Source organism: Anguilla anguilla, chromosome 6, assembly GCF_013347855.1.
Source record: "Anguilla anguilla isolate fAngAng1 chromosome 6, fAngAng1.pri, whole genome shotgun sequence".
NCBI lineage: Eukaryota > Metazoa > Chordata > Actinopteri > Anguilliformes > Anguillidae > Anguilla > Anguilla anguilla.
Genome location: NC_049206.1, coordinates 47,441,133 through 47,463,329, shown reverse-complemented (window position 1 = coordinate 47,463,329; position 22,197 = coordinate 47,441,133). Strand labels below are relative to the sequence as shown.

At 41.1% G+C, this 22,197-nt stretch overlaps 1 protein-coding gene and 1 long non-coding RNA gene across 2 annotated transcripts in view; one reads left to right on the top strand and one right to left on the bottom strand.

The window, feature by feature from the left end:
- The window catches only part of LOC118229209 (homeobox protein Nkx-2.2a-like), a 70,086-nt gene extending 51,474 nt beyond the window's left edge, over window positions 1-18,612 (bottom strand). Inside the window, exon 1 of the mRNA XM_035420987.1 lies at window positions 18,328-18,612. The gene's annotated coding sequence lies outside the window, so the exon portion shown is untranslated. The remainder of the gene's footprint in view (window positions 1-18,327) is intronic.
- LOC118229210 lies at window positions 18,334-21,790 on the top strand. The gene is made up of 3 exons (XR_004765624.1): window positions 18,334-18,411; window positions 21,096-21,210; window positions 21,438-21,790. It is a non-coding gene; the product is annotated as an uncharacterized LOC118229210 (long non-coding RNA).
- Window positions 21,791-22,197: the final 407 nt, after the last annotated feature.

The following is a 22,197-nucleotide window of genomic DNA, read 5'->3' as shown; positions in this document are numbered from 1 at the left end:
TTATTCAATTATTAAATGTTGGCCACCCTCGCTTATGAAATGCTGTTTAAAAACTGAAACACTAGAAGATGTTCACCATATATTTGGCACTCTTTACAGTGTACATCCCATATACAAACATTCACTGTGAATTTTGGCTGGTAATAGTGATAAATAAAAATACATAGTAAATGGGTTCAGGTGGCTATGATTATGCAAGACATTTTCACTTAATTTACTGCATCAGAAGCTTTGCCTCTCCAGCGCATGTACTGTATGCTGCGTCATTATACTGGCCATTCATACCAGCCATAATCATAGCCATCAAGCTGATAGCAATAAGTTTGTTTTAAGCTTTTATTGGCCAATACAGTCAAAGCTATGTCACTACCATGCATCCCTACTTCATAGTCCCACAGGACGTCCTTTATGTACGCGTGCACCATGGGAACATCAGCAGAACGAGCCGGTGCTTTCCTAAAAAGTTAAAGAATTCAGAAACATGCAGAAGACACATTTAGAAAATTATGTTTTCTGTTCAGTACAATAAATCATGTCACTGAGGAGCTAGGGAGCCAATAACTGGGGAGCTATTACAGTAAGCTGGTGCTTTCTTATTGTATTTATGTGCAATATATTTCTGCACCTGAAGCCATTGAGGATGTACGTGTCTACCCATGGGTTCCCGTCAGGAATCCTCCAATCAGAAGAGAGGTGCGGAACAGAGATGGAATAATACAGGAGTAGATAAAGCTCATAGCATTTTGCCCTGTAGTTTTACTGAAGGCTCAAGCGTCTGCTCTATGATCACAGCTAAGAGCGCATCCACACTCGCGCGTGAGGGATGACTGCAATTGAAGCCTTCTCGAGTGTCCATATCATCAGTACCCATCAGCACAGGTAGAACAAGAACAAAGGGAAGGGAAATCTGGCTAATCCGTTAAACCCCCCCCCCCCCCCCCCCCACACTCGCAAATATTGGTTCGCCCTGATAAAACCGCCAGCCGTATCAGGTTCAGCACGCTGCTGGCGGAACCACGATGGCTCGGCTCCCCTTGCCGGGGCATTGTTGTCTGGTGTTTACCGGCCTGACAACAGCAGCAAGCTCGAGGGGGGGGGGGGGTGGGGGGACGGGGACACACGAGGGGATGCATGAGTCTAATGGGGGATTATAATCTGTGGCCCTGTTTGCAGAGGGAGAGGGCTGTGTCTCCCAACCGGCTCGCCACGTTCAGACCGTCCACGGTTTCTCACCGTAGCGTTCAGTATCGCGCTACCACCAAAAACTACCGTGAATCGATCCTACTCGCCATCACGGCCATGACCACAACCGCGTATCTTATCGTCATCGCCGTTGTCATGATTATCTTCACGCGCACCACCGTTGTTGCACTCGTGCAAGGCAGGACTCCGAGGGGCAGGTTCACAGCCGGGCCGAGAATCGGCGTCTAATGAAGTAAGAGCGCGTTCCAGCTGAACGCTCGTCCTTCCCCGACCGTCAGAACTCAAACAAAGCTCAGTGAACCAATATATCGGCGCCCCTTTCACTACTGCAGAAGCCTCCTGCCGTTCTCATCTGTTTACCTTGAAGAAACTAGCCTCACGCACCGTTTCACTCAATCAGCAACTGATTTCCGGCAACATGAAGCAATTACGATGGCACTGACGTGCGATTATGACAATTTGTCCGTTGTGTATTACGACGACCGCCAGTTGTGCGGCTTCTAAAACATCTCATTTACAGCGGTCTGTCTGCAAAGCTATTCTTTTAAACACGCAAGGTATTCATTTTCCTTGAACAAATGCAAAAATAAACAATGATTTCAATACTCTGTCAATTAAATTTCAATCGTAAAAAATGCTTCCACTGATGTTTCATGTCCTCTCTTGTGTTTTCCTGAATATTTGAGCTTGCAAAATCATTTGCAGCGTGTCTCCAAATTGTCTTGCACAACGTACTTACTGAAACGAAGCCATACAATACTCTCTATATGTACCACTTTCAAATACAATTTTCATATGTCAAACACAGTACCAGACTGTTGTGAATGACAGTATAACACAGTGACAAACAACCCACAGATAATTACAGAACTTGTATTTTTTGTCAGCACTCAGAAAAATACAAGTACGTGGAAGATTATTCAACCAGGACAGATTCACCCTCCAGCCGCTCCAACATCTAAACCATTTGTTTAAAATAAAAATCACGTTTGTGATCCTTCTTTAGGAAGCATCTGTACACAATGAAGGGATTTTTGGCTCTGAAATAAAAATGCCCAACATAATCAACAGTCCTCGCTCTGATGAGTAACAGTAGCCCTGCATGGGATTCAACCAGCTGTAAACCCAGGGAACAATGGGCCTCATTCACGAAACATGCGTACGATCACATTCGATCTTAAACTGTATGTAAGAACGTTTCCAAGAACATTTCGGCATTCGTCATTTTCTTCTTATCTGTATTTCTTCATGGCTGTTTCCTTATGCTAATCACATGAACAGGACTGCGCATGAGATTTACAACCAGCATTCATCACCATACTCACACCCCTGGGATATGCACAAAAACAAAGGCCTGCACGCGTGTCATGAATCTCATATTGTTGTTTTATAGGAACATTTTTAAGAATAAAAGTAAGAATAATATAAGAAAAGTTTTGTGAATGAGTCCCAATGTCTCCCGTGTAGGACTGGGGGCCTACTGCTGCGGGCCTGAGCCCCCATGTGGCCAGCGCTGGGATAGACCTCTCCCGGAGCACAGACCCATAATGCACAACCCCAACGCTGAGTATTTCATACAGACGATGTCACTTCCTCCTCCAATCCAGGTCTGCAAATGGTTTTTATTTTCCTGCCCTGAGGATTGTTTTTCTGCAGTAAAAGATGTGCCCAAGTTTGGCATCGCACCCCCACACTGTCTTTTTTTTTTTATTTCTCATAACATCCTAAAAATAAAGAGAAAAATGTCATTCACTATTATAATGTAAGTCTGATAGAAAGGGGGATAAAAAGAACAAAGTCCAGAAAAAAAAGACGCTCATTATCAGTTTAAGTAATGATTGAAATGGATTTTGAAGCAGTGCTGGTAAAACTGAGCCTTCTTTTCATCAGTGCACAGTAATGAGCACAGTACTGCATTCCGAGTACTAGCCTATCATTTGCTTTCATCCTCTTCCGTATGAAGAGCTAGAAGCGATTCCCGACAAGAATATAGAAATCCTTCGATATCTTCAAAGCAACCCGAACTCGTTGTGCAGGTCCTAGCCAAACACAGCTCGCTCAACTTGAAAAACATTTCTACTTTCGCAAGCCCCGATTTTTGTTATTTTGTTATTACACAACAACACAATGTTATTTTGTTTGCACATTGTGGTCAGTTATTATGCTTAATGTCACGCTGTACTGGAGTTCAACATTAATTTAAAATATAACAAGGAATGTCATTAAGCCCTAAACGCCCTGACGCCTTCCCTTTCCACACCCTAACCTGTTTTCCCTGCCGTAGGATTACCGATTTATTTGTTTGGAAGCCGTAGGTGTACCAAGGTGTGTCATATCCTGTAAATGTAAATCAAGACTGCCCCAAAAAGGGTAAGTCATGATACATCAATACAATTCTGTGTAGAAAGTGTGGAAAGATTAGCCCGTTGTGTTTACTGCGGCTGTTACACCACAGCTCCAATTACACGGCAACCGTACGCCATTGCAGTGGATGCCCTGCATTTTTTCCCAAATTACCTTTTAAAATAATTACCGGCACGGCCATTTTGTCTTGCCATACAATCCATACGGCCACTGTGCCCACTGGAAGAGAATAGAACAGGACAAAAATAAATGAAAAGAAAATCCTTGAGGTAATCTTGCCAAATCCTGTTGTCAAATGGCGGTTTTCAAATGTTTTTAATTAGCTAGCTAGTTATAAATAGGCAGGTCCAGAAGTATTGGCACCCTTGAGGAAAAGGAGGAGGAAAGGCTTAATAAAATAAACAACAGAGATAATCAAATTCATTTATGCTCATATGGGAAAACTGCTCTATATGACCAAAAGTATCTGGACACCCCTTGGTCTAGGACCTTTTTTCATGGTTTGGGCCAGGTCCCTTAGTTCCAGTGAAGGCAAATATTAATTAATGATCAAATAATTCCTTAATAATACCATGGTACCAGCCATATCATCTTATTCTAAGGTACAAATTAACAGTTTTGATTCAACTTATCTGCCACATTTTCCACCACTTTATTTATTTATTGACATAATACAAGTGTCTTGGATGACAAAAACATGTTGCAGTGAAAATATTTTCAAAAATACTCTTGATTTTAATTACATTGAATGTCACCGAAGTGTAAGTTTCAGCACAGTAGAACACATGAATTTTGAGACTCGTGTCCCATTAAAAGGATGGAGTGTAGCACAGTGGGTAAGGAACTGGGCTTGTAACCGAAAGGTCGTAGGTTCGATTCCCGGGTAAGGACACTGCCGTTGTACCTTTGAGCAAGGTACTTAACCTGCACTGCTTCAGTATATATCCAGCTGTATAAATGGATACAATGTAAAAATGCTATGTAAAAGTTGTGTAAGTTGCTCTGGAGAAGAGCGTCTGCTAAATGCCTGTAATGTAATGTAATGTAATGAAAAAGATGCATTGTAGGGTCATTGGAGGTTGAGGTAGAAATAGACAATACATTTGTTTGCTCCAGTCACTTTCGATCGTATGAATGGGATATGTGCTTTTGCACTGTGCCTTGTGGCCTTGATATCCTCATTTTGAATTTGATTTTGAACCTGGTGCCCCATGAAATTTAGACTTTGCCAAGGTCAAAGCGACCTTGCCCTAAAAATGATGAAATTCGAGGCCTGTTACACAGTTACACAAAACCACTTGTGATCTGCTTATCGTACTTCAAATTTACTGTTTATAAGGAGTTTCGCACTGTTTGGTTTATAATTGCAATGATAAATAGGAGAGGAGCACAGACAATTGCGCCAAACCACATGAGATGAGATGGGGAATAAAAACCGTCACACAGATTGCTCAGATAGCCGTGTAGCAGCCTTATCCCAATCCCCTTTGAGTTGCCTACACTGGCATGGTGACCCTGGAAACGTACGATTCTTAGCACGACAAGGAATCAGAAACCACGACTACACGTCGCTTAGCTTGTGCGAGACCGAGCAACCATCGAATGAGAAGCCGTGTCCTGAACAACAGATGCAAGATAGGTTTGCAGATTGGAGCAGGTAACGAAAGTGTTCTGGTTGATGGAACCCAAAGGCTCGGCTCTTTTCAGGTGTCTTTTTGATCTTTTGTCTGACGGGTGCTGCAGTTCTCCTTGATTGCTGGAGAGCGCCAAGTGAGTCAGCCTGCGTACCGCGTCTTACCGTAAGTCGTGATTCACGTGCAAGTCCTGCTCGTTTGTCCGCTTTAGCGGAATCAGACAAACAAGGCGCACTTGCACGCCAGTCTCGTCTTGAAGCTGTACGCTCAGCTTTTTTCGGGAGTCTTTTTGATCTTTGGCCTGATGGGTGGTACAGCTCTCCTTCATTGCTGGAGAACACTCTGCGAGTCGGTTGGTGTGCCATATCTAAGGTCGTTAAGCTGTGATTGGTGTGCAAGTTCAGCTCATTAACCCACTTTTGTGAAATGATATGAATTCACATTAAACCTCCCCATAGCAGGTGGTCATCTGGTTAGGCTGCAGGTAGCACTCCTGGTACAACTCAGAGTCTGAAAAGGGCAAAGAGGCTGGTCAGTGATGTTTCTGTACTTTCGGTCCTGAAATACTCATGAAATACCTCTGCTTCCTGTCAGCTGATAGCATCTCTAATGAATAGTTGCACGCCACATGAGCATGGAGCGATAAGCATCGCGTCAAAGTAGGGGGAGCGGGGGGCAGGGGGAAAGGGTAGAGCCCGCGCCTTAAAGACGATCGCAGATTCCATCTTAACGACCTGGACCCCTTCCACGATGCCACACACCCTGCCGCCGCTCTCCTAACAGACCTGCGCCTGAAACAAGACCCGGGCACCACCGAGGGCTTCCACCGCCCCCAACCGCCCCCACCCCACCCACACCTTATTGCGCGAATGTCCCATGCGTGCTTTTTTGGGGGGCCCCTTAGCGACCGCGTTCCGATGGCGGGCTGAGATAGCGACGCGCGAGCGCCGGCGGGGTTCCCCCGCGCCGAGTCCGCACGGCGTGGATCGACCCGCCGCCGCCGCCACCCCCCCAATCCCGAGAGGACCTTATCGCCACCATCAGGCCCAGAGACTGCGTGCAATTTCGCAAAACGCTACACCGATACCGTTAATTGTTTTAATGGCCGTTTCGGACCCTCAGGTATTAAGGGCATTAGGAAATTTCTAACATTCGCATTGTGCAGATTTCTGGAGGTGTAAAAATGGTGCGTTTTTTTGAGAAGGACCTCCGGCACAATCATTCACAGAATGTCTGACGCTGTTCGCGGCTGATTTGAGCACTGCTGTAAATTGCATCCTGTCAACACGTTTTACATCGAGCTGAACAATCCTTCATTTTTCTAACCCCTGAAGGCAGACGACAGGCGTAATTACTCAATTACTTTAATAACGCTTCTGTAATGCCCTGTATTTAACATCGCTCACACTTTGCCCGTTGAGTTTTCTGTCACAGTTTCACAGAACACTACATCACACACACTCACATTACTAAATATGACTTAAAATATAATCAGGATTGCTTTGATTGCTGTAAGACCACTATTAACCCTCAGATACCTGTATGCAGCACATCACAGCAAACTGTTCAGTGTTAAATCAATTCTATAGCCAGTGTGCTCATATAAACTCTGTTAGAGTTAAATTAACACTGTGATCAAAGGTGTATTAACTGACCTATTTTGTACATTTTCCTATAGCAACATTGGGACTTGCTTACTTTAGTTACTGTCTATGAAATTCATCATAAAATCTAAATAAATCAACATTTTCCTAAAAACTTCACAAAACAAAACAGAAATAACAGTAGAACCTCAGACATATAAACCAGAATTATATACTGACCAAAACGGGCAAGAACCCAGAAGGAGCATCGTCAATTAGGCATTTTCATTTATTTAAATTTTTTTGAGACTTTTCATAAAAGTTGGCAATGGTAATTGTACCAGCTTTTAACATGATTTTAACATGGCTGTTATACCCAAGTGTGTAAGTCCATAGCATCATAATGCTATTGGGTTCATGTCAGGTGAATGGGAGCAGCATGACTTCTTCCTACCAGGAAATTCTACACAAAGTCTGATAAATGTAGCCATTCATCGTCACTGAAAAATGCAAAGGGCTTCAGGTAATGCAAAGCAAGGCGTGATATTCAGGCATGATATTCCGTAATAGTCTATATTTTCCACGGAATGTAATGAGAATTCTACCCGTCTTCATCTACCATTGTACTTGAATAAACAGAGCCATGACTCATAACTGATGACAGGGCTGCACTCTGTTAATGTGACGTTGTTGTACATTATTACCTACACTGTAGGTGAGTGAATTGATGGACCATATGAGTGATGTTTGCGTAAAACCAGAACAAGTGAGGATTCCTTTCCACTGTAATTCCTTCACATGGGTAAGTAATGGGCTACACAGTATTTAGTCCTGCAATTATCAATGAGTAGATGATTGGCTTGCTAACTTTTTGTTTACAAGTCCTCTCCAGGAAGCTTAGCCAATTGCTCAAAAGTATAGTCATTTTGTGGCTTTTTTCTCAACCACGTCTGCCACTGCCCTGAATGTATTCCATGTCTACATCAGTTAATCAGCATCATAAAGGAACAAAAACGCACACGATTAGATAACAATATAGTATTAATTATGCAGCAGTATTAATAAACATTATACATACTGTACTGTATAATAATATAGTGTTATAAAGCTGTGTTAAATATTGTACATACTGTACTACATTAGTATCCTATGGAAGACATTGGGGAAACAATAACAATATAGAGGCTCTTTTGAGAACCAGAAATATTTCCTTTTTTTCCTAGTGCACGACAATAGCTGTGTTTGGAGTTTCCTCTATGCCACTCTCACATTCCCCTAGTGGGTGGGTGAAAAGAAGAGCCTTACTTTCCAGCAGTCACTCTCCCCAGAGGTGGCACGTCACGTAAGGCTAAGCACTTATTCACAGTAACTATGCTCCGCTGGGCCTGTATGGAGGGCATGGCAGGTGGCGGAGGCCTTATCGGACGGAGGACCGATCTAATCGCGGCAGCCATTCCCAAGGCCTCATCTGGGGGGAGATGAGCGCCGTGTGTGCGTCAGGTAGTCCCTCACATGCAGTTCCAACAAAGCCTTAAACCTCCCATTTAACCATTTAAGTGTTCTGAGCGCCAGGACTTACGCAGGAGTCAAAGTTCTTTTTACTGGAGGACCGGAAAAGTAAAGTGACACATTTCTGCTTGTTATTTTATTATCTCTGCAATAAATAATTACGCATCGTGCCGACGGAGTAACAGTTAACAGCGTGTAAGTGGCATGTGTATTGATCTCAGGGGAAAAGGAATTTGGTTCTCATTAACCTTGCCTTAGCTGTGAAATCCGATAGGCTGTCCCGAGCGGGAGAGCTAAAAGCCCCCAGCCCTCATCCTCGGAAGGCCCATTTTAAGCCCTGTCCATCCTAAATCCCTAAACTAAACATTTTGAGAGTTCCTCTTGATGCAGTTAAGCCCAGCTTTGCCAGTGGATCCAGGGGATTAAAAGATTCACGACCTTGCTTGCTGATCAGTTGGCTGCATTTCACTGAGCCTACAAAGGTTAGGTATCAAATCTCGTTGATTACTCTATATTATAAAAATCTATCCTACTGTATATTAAACATACTGAACATTGTCGGGTCTGAGATAAAGCTTGTAAAGAAAAAAAAATAGCATTCGATTAAAAAAGTTTTAAAAATATATGTTGGCTGACTATTTTTGAATTGCTCAGTTTGATTTAATATAGCACATATACACCAGACTGTAAAGAACATTTTAGCTGCTTTGTGCAGTGTGTAATGCATTCTTGTGTGTAAACCAAACAAACTAACCAATGAATAACATTTTTCAGGACTGTGAAAGCAATATAAAATTAGTGAAGTTGTCTTCTTCCAAAAGGCTTTACACCTAATATGCGGTAGGTAGTAAAACTACTACAAAAAAATGGAATTTGCCCTCTGGTACAATGGCTACACATATCGTGTTAATCATATTCATCCATGGAAATAGAGAATTCTTGCTAATATGAATGTCACGCTCAGTCTAAACTTGGTCAATCTGAATGGGATTTGTTTACAGATTGGTAATCTGTTAGATTTATCAAAATGAGGGCCCACTGAAGATGTGCAGTGAGGTACAATGTTTTCATCTCCCAGAGATCAACCTGGGTGGTAGAGCGGAATCCCTTCAATACGGAGCACGGTATCCTACAAGAAGGCTGTACGATACAAACGGCCATGTAAAGGGTCTGATTCACACCTCGATATCAGCTCTGACTGTAATCGCAATCACAGAAAATTTTTTACAGAAATGGGAATGAACTGCATTCCACCTGGCTGGATATAAAATATCCCACCTTACATCCCCAGAGTTAGGCTAGCTCCTGCATTGTGTCTTTTAACTTTTGTACCTGTGTCTCCCTGACAACACATTTTCTTTCAGGAACTATCTGAACAAACTGTACAACCAAACGAAACCACAGAAAAAACTGTGGCACATTTCTGTTCTCATTTCAACTGATTTTCTGTAAACCTCTCTTACAAAAACAAAAACCTCAAATACAAACCATTTACAAATCTGTGGGTAAACTTCACTTAACACACCTACAGTAACAAGTTCCTCTAGCTGTAACTACGTTTATTCTCATAGCAGCAAAAAATCATGGCTTTATCAGTCAACTAACCTAATTAGCATTACGCAGATGCTAACAGCATTAAAGAAATACAGTCCTTTGAGATCTATGAAGCTCTTCCTGGAGAAGTGCTAAACTAAGCTAATGCGAATGCGCAGGAAGTAAAAAAAACTTCCTACAGTGCGGCTGGCCACTGAGGAAGAGGACCGGCCCCATTTAAAAACACAGATCCAGGGGCAATCCCCGTTCCCACGGGGGCCCTCGGGCTGGGCGCGTCGGGCGGCGCGCTCAGGTTCGGGGAGGAGCGCTCGCCTCCCCCGGACGGCCGCGGCCGTGACAGAGCGCTCCTCGGCCTGGGAAAAAGGAGCCTTCCATTGGCACTCATGCTTTTCGGTGGCCCTCTAACCCGGAGCAGATGTCCACAGTAAACGCCGCTGACCCGTGGAGGCTTCTGCGGTGCTGGTTTTTTTCTGCAGTCAAGAACTCACATGTGAGGGGATCGGGCTGGTCAACACCTGACCAAACTGCAAGGTTTACAATAAAGATGTTAAAGCACCTTTTTTAATGTGCGTGAAGGGTCCATGCCAGAAATAGAAGAAAACCTAGCCGGGTAAAAGCAACTGCTCATGTCCACAGCAAGCTCCTGAGGGAGTTGCCTTCGAGTTCTTACAGTCTGTCTGTTGTTACAGGGTCTGGGGCTAAGTTATGACCTATAAAGTTGATGCTATAATCTCTTTGCAAATAAATGAGCTGAAGGACATTTGCAAGCAGTGAGGCACTACTACTGCATGTCTTTTCCTGGTTGGGGCTCAAAAGTTGGATTTTAATTAAATGAGAAATCCCCATGTAAGGTCATCTAGCACATTGTGGATCTGGGTGTCCACCGGGCTTGGCTTATTAAAATGGAAGTCAATATTTCATATCCAATTGCACATTCTCTGAATGTGGTAAGATGAGGTATATCACGGCTACAGACTTAGCACAAAAAATGATCCAGTCAACAACAAATGCACTAATACTGAGCAGATGTGATTCTTTGTTGTACCCTTTCTGAAGGTGAACACGGTACGGTCCATTAACCACATTTATAGAACCGCAAGAGTTAGCGCAAGTACAAAATACCCTTGTAACAAACAAACAAGCAAACAAACGTTACCTCTGGAGACACGGCTATCCCCTCATCATTAAGGGTGGTCTCCTTTCAACTGCCACGCAAGAGGGGAAAATACCTCTTTGCATGCTATTAAACAATCTCAGGGTCAGATAAGAGCGCTAATCTACTCAATATGTAAAATGTCTCTCTCTTGAGTCAGGCTGAAACAATTCAAACTAATATTTACCTTTATAACTTAACCTCCTGAGACCCAGCGGAAAAAAAAAAGGTTTCAGTACTTTAATCTTTTGACATAATACAAGTGTCTGGGATGGCAGAACCATGTCGCAATGCAAATATTTTCTAAAATATTATTTATTTTATTTTTTGTAGCGTATGTTTCAGCATAAAATAATATATGTTTCTTCAGATTAAGAGCAGATATTCATGTCCACTACAGGGGACAAAAATGGATTTCTGGGTCTTAGTACGTTAAGGCACATGTCCTACCTACATTACTATGATGCATTATAGCCACCTTAATACACCTCATGGCCTTTACAGTGGTGTAACCGTAACTGTCAGACGACAATTAATTTAAACACTTCAGAGTGAAAATATGGCCTACTTGAATTACCATTTAAAAACACAAATCTAAGCAGTTAATGGGGAGCACAAACACAAAATGACGTACAATGTGCTGGGAAATTAATATATGGTACAATTTTTAATGTCTCAATATTTTAAACTCCATCTCCCACTCACCACAATGTGGTGGTGGTCAATGCCCACAGAACACTCATTATGTTAAACTAAGCGCCTGTCCATATTTGCTAAACTTCCAATAGTCCACAGTTCAGAGACCGCAGAATTAATGAAGAAATGAGGACTTCCAAGATTGACGGCCGTCATGGGAAATATAATAGCACATGCTTTCCAACTTATGGGAAAATTCATTACATTTAACTTTAGTTCCGGTACAAAAGCATAGCCCAGCTGTGTAACCAAGCGTCATCATAAGCTATAGACTATCAAGTCACATGACACAAAGGATACTGTTGAAATCAAAAGTGACCAGAGACTAAACGCACGTTCGCCATAACCTCATGGAAGCATCTTGAGCTTGACTGTTGCAAAATGCACCATTGCATGTTCTGAAATCAATACTTCATGCTTTGTTAATTCATGTTGTCCTCACTTCTGAAAAATATGTTTTTAATTGTGGTAGTACTATTTAACAAGTATGTTACTGCTACTGTTTATCACATATTTCCTATAAATCACAGGGACATACCGTAGATGCACAACATTTTATAATTTGTTGCTGCCTTAGTAAATTCGCTCAGTGTTAAATTCTTCCATGGTCAGTAAGAGCAGGGAATATTTAGCATTACACTGTCTTTCTATCTGACCTCTTTTCTTTCTTATTTTCACATAACACAAGTTATCACTATTCTAAAAAACTGGCTTCCTCATCTTTTCTGACATTTAACCATAGTCTTCAGTTAAAGTTCCTGAGGCTTACCTAATCGTTACTGTCTTTTATTTAATCTTTGACATTAAAATGAAAGGCCATATCATTTTTGATTTTCTTAAAAATAACAGAGCCTTACATTTTTTGTTCAACAGCTGTATTTGTTTTGCAGCAGGACTGAAATGGGCCCTTAGCTTGCCTCAGGCTGTTCAGACCCCCAAAGCATCTCAGCATGTTCATCTTCATCCCTGTCATCCTCACTGCCGGGCTGCAGCACCCCCGCTACGCGAATGTAGTGCACCCCTGGGCCAAAGTTGCCTGTTAAGTACCAGAATCAACACAAACATTTATGAGGCTCTGAAATCAATCAACGTTTCCGATGTCCTCCAAGTATTTATGTATTTATTTATGTTGCCATAAATCTAGGCCGGGGGACCCTAAGAGCATTATGCATCTGAAAAACAGCGCATTGGTGGTCCGTGGGTTGTTCATTGTTAAAAACGCATTGTTTTTCTTTCCCCATGACCTCTGGAAATATCTACAGCAGAAAGTTTTCCTCACCTCGATCCTGGAAATACCAGCATAGTTAGATTTTAGGAAACAGCTGTTGGGAGCCATCTTTATGAGTCATTATGTAGAGCCGTTCCCCCAAAAGTCCTGAGCGGGTCCCATTTGTTTTCAGAAGTTCTTGAACGCGCAAGATTCCATCTGAGGTATTTGAACATCACTGGGGTAGAGGAATACTTCAGCCCCTGAATCAATATTTCATGTCTTAGAGTAATCGCAGTTGTGCAGACATTAAGCTCTTAATGAAGCCATGTACACTGTTTTATCCCCTGGGTAACTGTATTAAGGGACATAGAAAGACTAGCTTGGGGACCTGCATTTTTCATGGGAAGACAGTACATTCAGAGCATTTAAAAAACAAAATGATTCACTAATATACTCATTCTGTTGATATGTCTACTCAGTGTGCAGTGTACTGGACTTGGAATTGTTTTGTTAAATGTCAGTAGCAGAGACCACAGACATAAAGCAAACAATTTCTTGTCTCATAAATTATTGGCTGATAAATGACACATGCTTTTGAAGTCTTTGTTCTTGCTAGAATGGTGCCCCAATTTAAGGTTTACACCATTCAAAGTGTACATTAAAGCAGCTGCTTTCCTACTGAAGCTGTCATTCGCAATGCAGAGGTCCTAATGAGGACAGAAAAGAAACACTGTAACACTGTACACATGTGAAACCGGACACTGTGTACTACACAGTAAATAGCCTCCATCTTTTCAACCTCCACTAACAACTTCTTTATTCGATTATCACGAAAGGTCATAAAAATTCTTCACCTCCAGTAACAATGTATGTTGACACTCATTAGGTGAAATGAAACAGATTACCTCCAGTGCAATTAAATGTAACATATAGGTTTATTCCTCCGGTAGGTCTTACTTAAGCATGTCCTCTGTCATTCTGGCGCGTGATCCTGTGCCGCAGATTAAAAGCCTTCATTAACTCTTAAGCGGTAACTTGGCTGTTAACTAAGAAGAGACCGGCTGGAATTGTCTTTACCTCTTTTGTCTATATAAATGATACTTCAGATTAGACTACATGTATTCTTAGAATCCTACCATACAAGCTACCATGCAAATATTTAATTTCACATCTTATTCTTTTTATGCTGCTGTAATCCCAACAACCCTGATACAAATTTGCTTGAACAAATTACAATCTTGTGAGAATGCATGAAAAGAATCCTTATTGTACATGATCGAACTGGTCAGAAGATGGAGTTTCTTTCCTGTTTGTTTTATTCATTTAACAACAGCTGGAATAATGAAGTACTGAAATACTACAAGCCCTGAAGGACTACTTAGCTCTTCAACTGTCACTGGCAAACATGGAGGTTATGCAGAAAAGGAATGCATTGTTTTAGCGCATTAAAGAGGTTTCCTTCTCTACCTTGCAATTACACCAAAGCATTTAATCTATGAAACGCACCATTGCATGGTATGGCCGTCAGTATTTCTACACAGAGTAACCTCTCGGCATGAAGGAACACACAGTCTCGTCAGGTTGCTAATCACGGGCCAATGAAAACATGGCTAGCAGATAGCACACACAGCGACTGAATGCAAGTTCTCAATTCCAAGATGTGAAACATTAGGCCTTTCTATTCTGTATAGAATGTACAAGACTTCAAAACACCGTTATCACTCCACGCAGCACACATAAATATCTACATATAAAATTCCAGCTAATTGTTCACAGCGGTTAGAGAAATTGTGTTTCCTCAACACTGTGCAAAAATGTATTTGTTTAAGTTCCAAGACAGCTTAGTTTACTTTGCATTTCTTTCCTTCAGAGTGGCGTGACAATGACACAATCACATCTTGATAATTACGTTTTGAACTCAACCAGTACCAGGAGCCGGTGAAGTACAACAAAGTACAAATTTAGTACCACAAATAATATCTAAAATTATATTTTAGATGTAATATAATAACATAGGCTTATTCTCACAGAACTTTGATATTACTTGCCAATGGAGTTCAGCTCTTTTCCTTAAAAATAAAAATAAACATACATTTTAAGAACTACATAAATAGAACTTCTATTTTCATGGAAGCTGTGTAAATGTTTGAAATCTCAAAAATTAATTACTGTGAATTAATATGTTTGTACTTGTGAATACATAATTTGTGTTTGTAGGAGTAGTTTACAGCTGCCAAACTTAAACAGTGTGCAGTGGCTTTTGTTCATATGTTAAAAGCAAGATCCGTCAATAGCATTGATGCAGGTTATATCACTAACAGGTAATATCGTGTAATTTCCCAAACAATATGGGAAAACTTATTTTACATAAGGATCAATTTATACAAAACCGGAAAATTATATAACGTGATGCTTTTTTTGTATGATTCCTTTTGTATTTTCAGTGAGAGAAGTGCATGGAAATTGAGTGCCACAGTTACAAATACGAGTTTTGTTTTATGGTTAGCACACAACTCAACATAAATCTAACAGGAGCAGTAGGAGGGTGGAGGGATAAACCTAACCACTGTATATCATGGGTGTTCACTGATTAAATACAGATGAAACAAACGAAAAGGACACTTAGACGCTACTTACAGTGCAAGTAACCGATATTCAATAGGCAGGTTAACTGGAGAGATATGGCGCCGTGCACCTCGTAAATTAAGACACTGATCAAGCGCGACAAGTCAAAATGTCTCCCTGCATCTTCCAAGGACAATAAAGACATTAGAGAAAAATCCATGTTAATACGAACCACATTGACAGTCTTCCATAAAAACTGTAAATATTTCAAAAAGGACCTTCTATTGCCTACAACTTCAAAAGTCCCAATCACAATTAAATGTTAAAGGATGCTACATTCCTGCAGCCAGTGTACCTTATTATATGCCACCTGAAGAGAATCAACCCTGTGTATCACAGAATTGGTGTAAACTTGATTATGTACAGCCCATACTATCGAACCACTTGATTAGGTACAGCCCATATTACCTTATGTACGGCCCACATTACACATAGTATATATTCAATTATTACACAACAAAAAGAATATTTTAACACGGCAGCCAATTAGTAAGAATAATAACTATAACAGTTACAACAATAATGACAGTTATCATGCGGCAAAAGCTATGTTCATATTTTTATTTCATTTAAAAATAAACTGAAGCACCAGAGCTTATAACCATTTAGCTGACGAAGCTACAGAAAATGAACAAAGAAACCATTTTCATACCGACAGATAACATTTCATAACAATGCACAAGAATCGGTTCAGTTAAGAAAAGAACAATTCAGCAGCCACCCTTGTTATCGTTGAAGCAGCCTGCCGCAAAATCGAGTTTACGACAAACGCTGCTCGTGCTGCCCGTGTGACAGCGGCAGGACCACCCACTCCTGCAGTGGTGAAGCGCGGTCCGGAGAGGGCAATTAAAGTACTTCCTCAGGTCACACAAATCCCACTTGTTAAAGCTGTAAACTTGGGGGAGGGAGGGGTCAACCCAGCTGGCCGCGGCCCAAAATCATCAGGCCAATACTGGGAAACATGGACTGATTGTACTGCGGCCCCGCCACTAGGTAGCAAAGGGCAACGAAGGGGGGGGGGGGGGGGGGGGGCTGGGGGGGGGGGGGGGGGTGCTCCAGCTATGAAACATTCTTTCATCTGTCCGTGTTGTTTTTCTGTGTGCGTGCATATGTGTGAAAGATCAGGAGCATGGAACGTGGGGTGAGCAAAACCAAGCAGGATGGACAGGATGGTGTGTGTGTGTGTGTGTGTGTGTGTGTGTGCGTGTGTGTGTGCGTGTGCATGTGTGTTTGTGTATATGGATGTGTGTATGTGTGTTTGGGCCATGGGGGCAGGGCATTTACTGAGCAGTGGACATTTTTGTATTGATGTTCACAAACTGCCAGTATCACTGATGTGTTCTGTCAGGAATTATGTGTTATTAATGACAACACATATCCAGGATATACCTACAAAAAAAAAAAAAATTTTGATCTCCATTTAACTGTCCAGCATTTTGTTTGCAATCAAACCTCTCGCTTATGCATGTTTTGCAAGCAAACCTGCATAAATTCTGACTGTTCATAAGACTGCAGTGACTCATAGCAGTTCAGGGAAAAGCCATCATTGAAAGGAAGTTCTGTGTAAAAATAGTCATATCATTTTCATCTTTTATGAAAATCATAGTTTGCTTAAAAACTGAAAGAAGGTCCCTTTGAACATTTTCTGTGCTGCATGTGATCTCCGCTTTAAACCCTTGACCCACTCCCTGCGTGAGAATAATACATTTCCATGCTACCCTAAAGCACAAAGCGATTCTGTCCAACCCACAATGCTTAACCCCAGTGGTGTTGCAATACAGGAACACATATGGAATAAGACCTATCATAACAAAATGGCTGCCAAGTTCATATGTAGTTACTCACATCGGCAACAATGGCCATTGTGAAGTCAAAAAATACCCGTGCATCATGAGATGGTGGCAGGATAGTGACAGATCTGAAAGGCCGTCCTTCTACCGAAATGATTTTCCTGCTTCTTGTTTTGGCTGTGAGCCTCAGAACAGCAATAATTTAGACTATTTGCTTGATTGCTAACATTGATAAGGGGGCAGTGTTTACATACCGCTCAGTAGCATGGCACAATTCTCTAATTGTGATCAAAGATGCTGCGGCAAGCTGTCCCTCCTCACACACGCCCACACACTCACTCGCACCCAGCAGTCCATTCACAGGTGAAACGAAGTTCACTACAACAAAAGCCTCTCATCCGTGAATATGACTCGTTATGTCCTGACCAATTCAAGCTATCTTTACTATCTTTCATCTGGAAGTGTTCCAAAAAGGTGTAGAGTAGGCCTAAGTGTTAGACTGGGCCTCAGGTGCAATGAGTTCCTGCTCATCATCTATCAGCTGTCAAATTCATCATGTGTTCCCCTCACCATTGCTATTAGTTGTGTTATGGCAGTAGTAAACAGCCGTATGAAGTGAGAAATAACCTATTTACATTCATAAAATAGCATTAAACATAAAGGATAGGGGACTAAATATCACACAGACAAAAATTATGTCTCATTTGATAGGGGTGGGCTGGAAATGGAATCTAAAAAGGCACTGAACACATTGTATGTTTTTACATGTTAACTGACAATAACAACAATAATAGGCTAATAATTGAAATCACACAAACAATTCCCCAAAAGATAATGCTGGAGTAGTGCCATATTTATTTCCGGTTAAAACGTATCGATATCCCCATTGCTACGTAAGCTTATATTTGTTATTGTAACACAATAAGTCAGTTTTTTTCCTTACGAAAACAGTCCTCCTAACATACTTACTTAGCTAACGTCACACAGTAGGCTACATCCATCTTACCAGAAACGCTGACGTGAAGCCATGGCCTGCTCTGAAGGAGAACCTTACGTCCGGGGAAGTACAGAAGACGGGGCTGCTTTGTAGGTCAGGCTTTGCGTGTACCTGCAGTTACCTTGTGTATTTTCAAGGGCCAGCTCGCACAAGTCGTGCAGAAACTGAAACAGAGTAACATGGATTTCACTCTATATCGCCTGGTAATGAAAATCGGAGGAGTTCTGTCGCACTAGGAAGTAGCTGCTGTAGCCTAGATGTGAATAGCTTTCGCCTTTGCGGTTCCGTTCTTTCATTTTTTTTTTTTTTTCTTTTCTGACGCATTTCAAGTAGACCCAGACTCTTAAATTATTTTCTTTTAAATTTACCAATACTTTGTAATGATGTAGTGTGGGATACTGTGGAAATAATGTAGTGATATTTTTATTTTGTATTTTGTTTATTTGTAACATAATAAACAAACAAAAACACGCAGTCACTTTACCACTGGAGCCCACAAATTATATTCAAATTAATTTTTACTGCTTTGTTCTACTGCAGTATGGTGCTCAAGCTTAACGGAGACGGAACTTATTTAGAACAATTACATATTTGATACAAATGGCCGTGTTATTGTTGTTTTACTTTGTTATACATGGCTGTGTAAGATATTGGTGAATCATTAAGCACATCTATAATCCGTTAATCCTAATGATTTATTATCTTGTGGTTTAAATGTATGGCTTTTCTCTGGAATAACTGTTTACCTCAACGAGCATAACCATGTACAAATAAGAAACATTGGTTTTATACGTGAGGATTTCTTAGAATTTTCTTTATTCTTGATTGATTGCCTTGCCAATCTACTTAAATAATAATGAATTAAGGCCAGGAATGGCATGAACGGTGTTAATTTATAAACAACCAAGGAGCCAAATTGTCAGAATCTAAAAAGCAAATGAGCTCTTCAAAAAAATTCAGATAGGCTACTGGTGACAGACAGGTTCAACCTAAGGTAAATAAAAGGCCTGTTTCTAGCTAGGTTATTAGGAAATGTTCTACATTAATTTACTAGCAAATAATAAGGTGTGATAAATCACTTTCCCATTTGAAATGCTTTCCCATTTTCATCTGGCAATAGCTTAATCCATGAATAGTCAACTGGCTACAGTTTGGTTGTGCTGTACGGGGGAATGTGTGGGTGGCTTCTGGAAATGACCCACACTTATTAAACACAGAAAAAGCACTGTTGAGCAAAACCTCTTGTGGAAATGCTTTGTTTTTCTTCTTAACTTAATGGCGCCAATTCCCATTCTGCTGAACATACATATGTTTTGACAGGTCTTGTGATAATGTGATAATCAAGGTAAAGTAGGCCAGCTGACTGCAACATGGGCAGAACGATCCAAATTTATTTTTGAAAGTAACACGTATTAACTTTCCAAACACCACAACAGTTTTAAAGCTTCACTGGCTTTTGTCATCTGGCCAGTCACTGCGCCCTAACTATATAAACTCTAAATAGTGCCTCGGTATTCCCTTTGATGGAAAAATGGCTAACCCAAGACTTTGGCTGGTTCAACTTTCCCTATGGTTTCCACAATGTAAAAATCACAGACAAAATCATGCATATGATATATAAATTAGGCAGTTACAGAAAAATATAATATGTGATGGTAAAACATGGCATATATAATGTATAAACCTGTGAATGTGTGCAATTCTGCATTCATTGAATGTTTTGCTTTTTGAACATCATCAGTGATAGAAACACAAACTTTTCAAATTGAAAAGCCAACATCCAACATTTTGGGAGTCTTGCATCTAACCTTCTTCCACAAAAAAAACCATGGCATACATGCTCGTCTGGCTAGTAAAATGATCAGTCTTGCCATTGAAACTCAGGTGAGCCCTGTCACAGTCTAGCCTTCTGAGGCTCTAAAATATCTTGATTCAATCAATGTTTGTCCTTAAATTTGACTAACACCTTAATACAATTGTAGGTTTGCTGTTAAGTGACTTTTTCTAACTTTGTGAAGAAAAACAACAGCACTGTATTTATTCACAAGCATGAGCTAATGTTCACTGATTTCTGGTCACAGTTTCTTCCACAAAAACCGCATCCATTCCCACAGCGAGCTCTTATCGTGCTCGTTTCAGCTTATCACGTGACCTTATCAAGTGTCCTTGTGTCATCTGATACACAACCTGTGAAAGATTACTGTGATACCTAGCTGCTGTTACACCTCTTTGCATTCGCAATTTAGTCAGACTATGCTTTCAATGAACAAACCCGGGTTAAAACCATGTGCTGAGCACTTGGCCTGTAGTTTACTCTGAGGGAGTCCGAGCCGCCCCAGGTCTGTGATATTTCAGGTCCAATGATGCTTACCTGAGGTTCACAGCCTAAACATAAACTTTGTGGTTCCCACCTGGTGCTTATTCACATGAGCGTAGTCATTTCCGTACAAGTATCGATTCCACATTGCTTTTACTAATGGATAAGATGGAAATTCAAGGAATGGGTTGGGTCATTGCACAAAATGAATGGCAATAGAGATCACCTGACCCAATTCCCAGAAGTTGGCTGTTATCATGTTTGGCTATTGCATAGTCATTTATAAATGTTACCCATGCAGAGGTAAGTCATACATAGCTCCTCTGACTGTAGGCAACATGCAAAAGCTAAGGAGGTTTAGAAAAAAATATCTTGCCAGGGTGTTTAGGGCCATCTTCAAAAGATATAGCCCGCAATGAGGGGCAATGATGAACTTCAAGATTTTTTTTTTCTTTTCTAGGGCGCAGAGGTGAGAAGACATGCTACCAGCATCTGTCTTGTTTGTAAGCAAAGCACAGAAGACAGATGATCTGGCGCAGTAAATCTACGGGCTGTTATAAATTACCAGCAGATGAGTACGATAAAACTTGTCAAAACAGGCCCTCCCCCTCCGAAGCTCACACCACTGATGAAATTGCTAAAGTCAAGATAGTCACCATTCCTGCAAATTGAGTCCTATTCATTTGGATTCAAATATTGGGTTGTTAAAAACAAATAATTAGCATGCATTATACACCATCATGACTCCACATTGCCCATAAGTATTAGTATGTGACTGAATGCTGTGTGTCCCCTGCGATAGATTGCTGACCTGTCCAGGGTGTATTCCTGCCTCTCACCCAGTGCATGCTGGGATAGGCTCCCTCACCCCCCGTGACTCTGACCAGGATAAGCCTGTATAGATAATGGATGGATATACAGCATTGTGTACAGGACCTTTTTATTGTGCGGCATTTCCTGTAGTCTCTCAAGGACAAAGGATGGGCATTGCATAGGGAGCAACACAAATGTTTGTTTGCTGTAGGACAGAGCCCTTCGCTTGCACATGGAGGCCAGAGGAACAGGTCTACGGTGTTTGGTGTCCATGGTAACAATATCCCCTAATGTTCCTCTTCCTTTGTTTTTTGACTGCTTTTGAGATGAAACCATGTTTTTTCATAGTCTTATCTAACTATAATAATCTTGAAAAATAAAAAAAACCTTGGCTTTAAAACGGCTGTATGACTGTTATTATTTGGAAATGTCAAAATGGCTGTCATGAAATGATAGTTAAAGGTTAATACTAGTAGACAATGATGTATGAATGATGAATTATGTTTATACAAATTATTGACACATTTCCCCACTGCAACTCTAATTGGCTCAAAACAAAGATACACAAAGAGTATCCAAACCAAGCCATCATCTTGGTCGCTGAAAATTACAGAAAGGCAACATAGCTTTTTATATTTTTTATTTATTGGCAACCAGCATGGGGCTGAATATGTCCAATTCCAATTGAGGGGAGTGTAGAAATGTGCTCCTACAAAATGTGCGGCGTTACCAGCCTGCTTTTCTTTCCC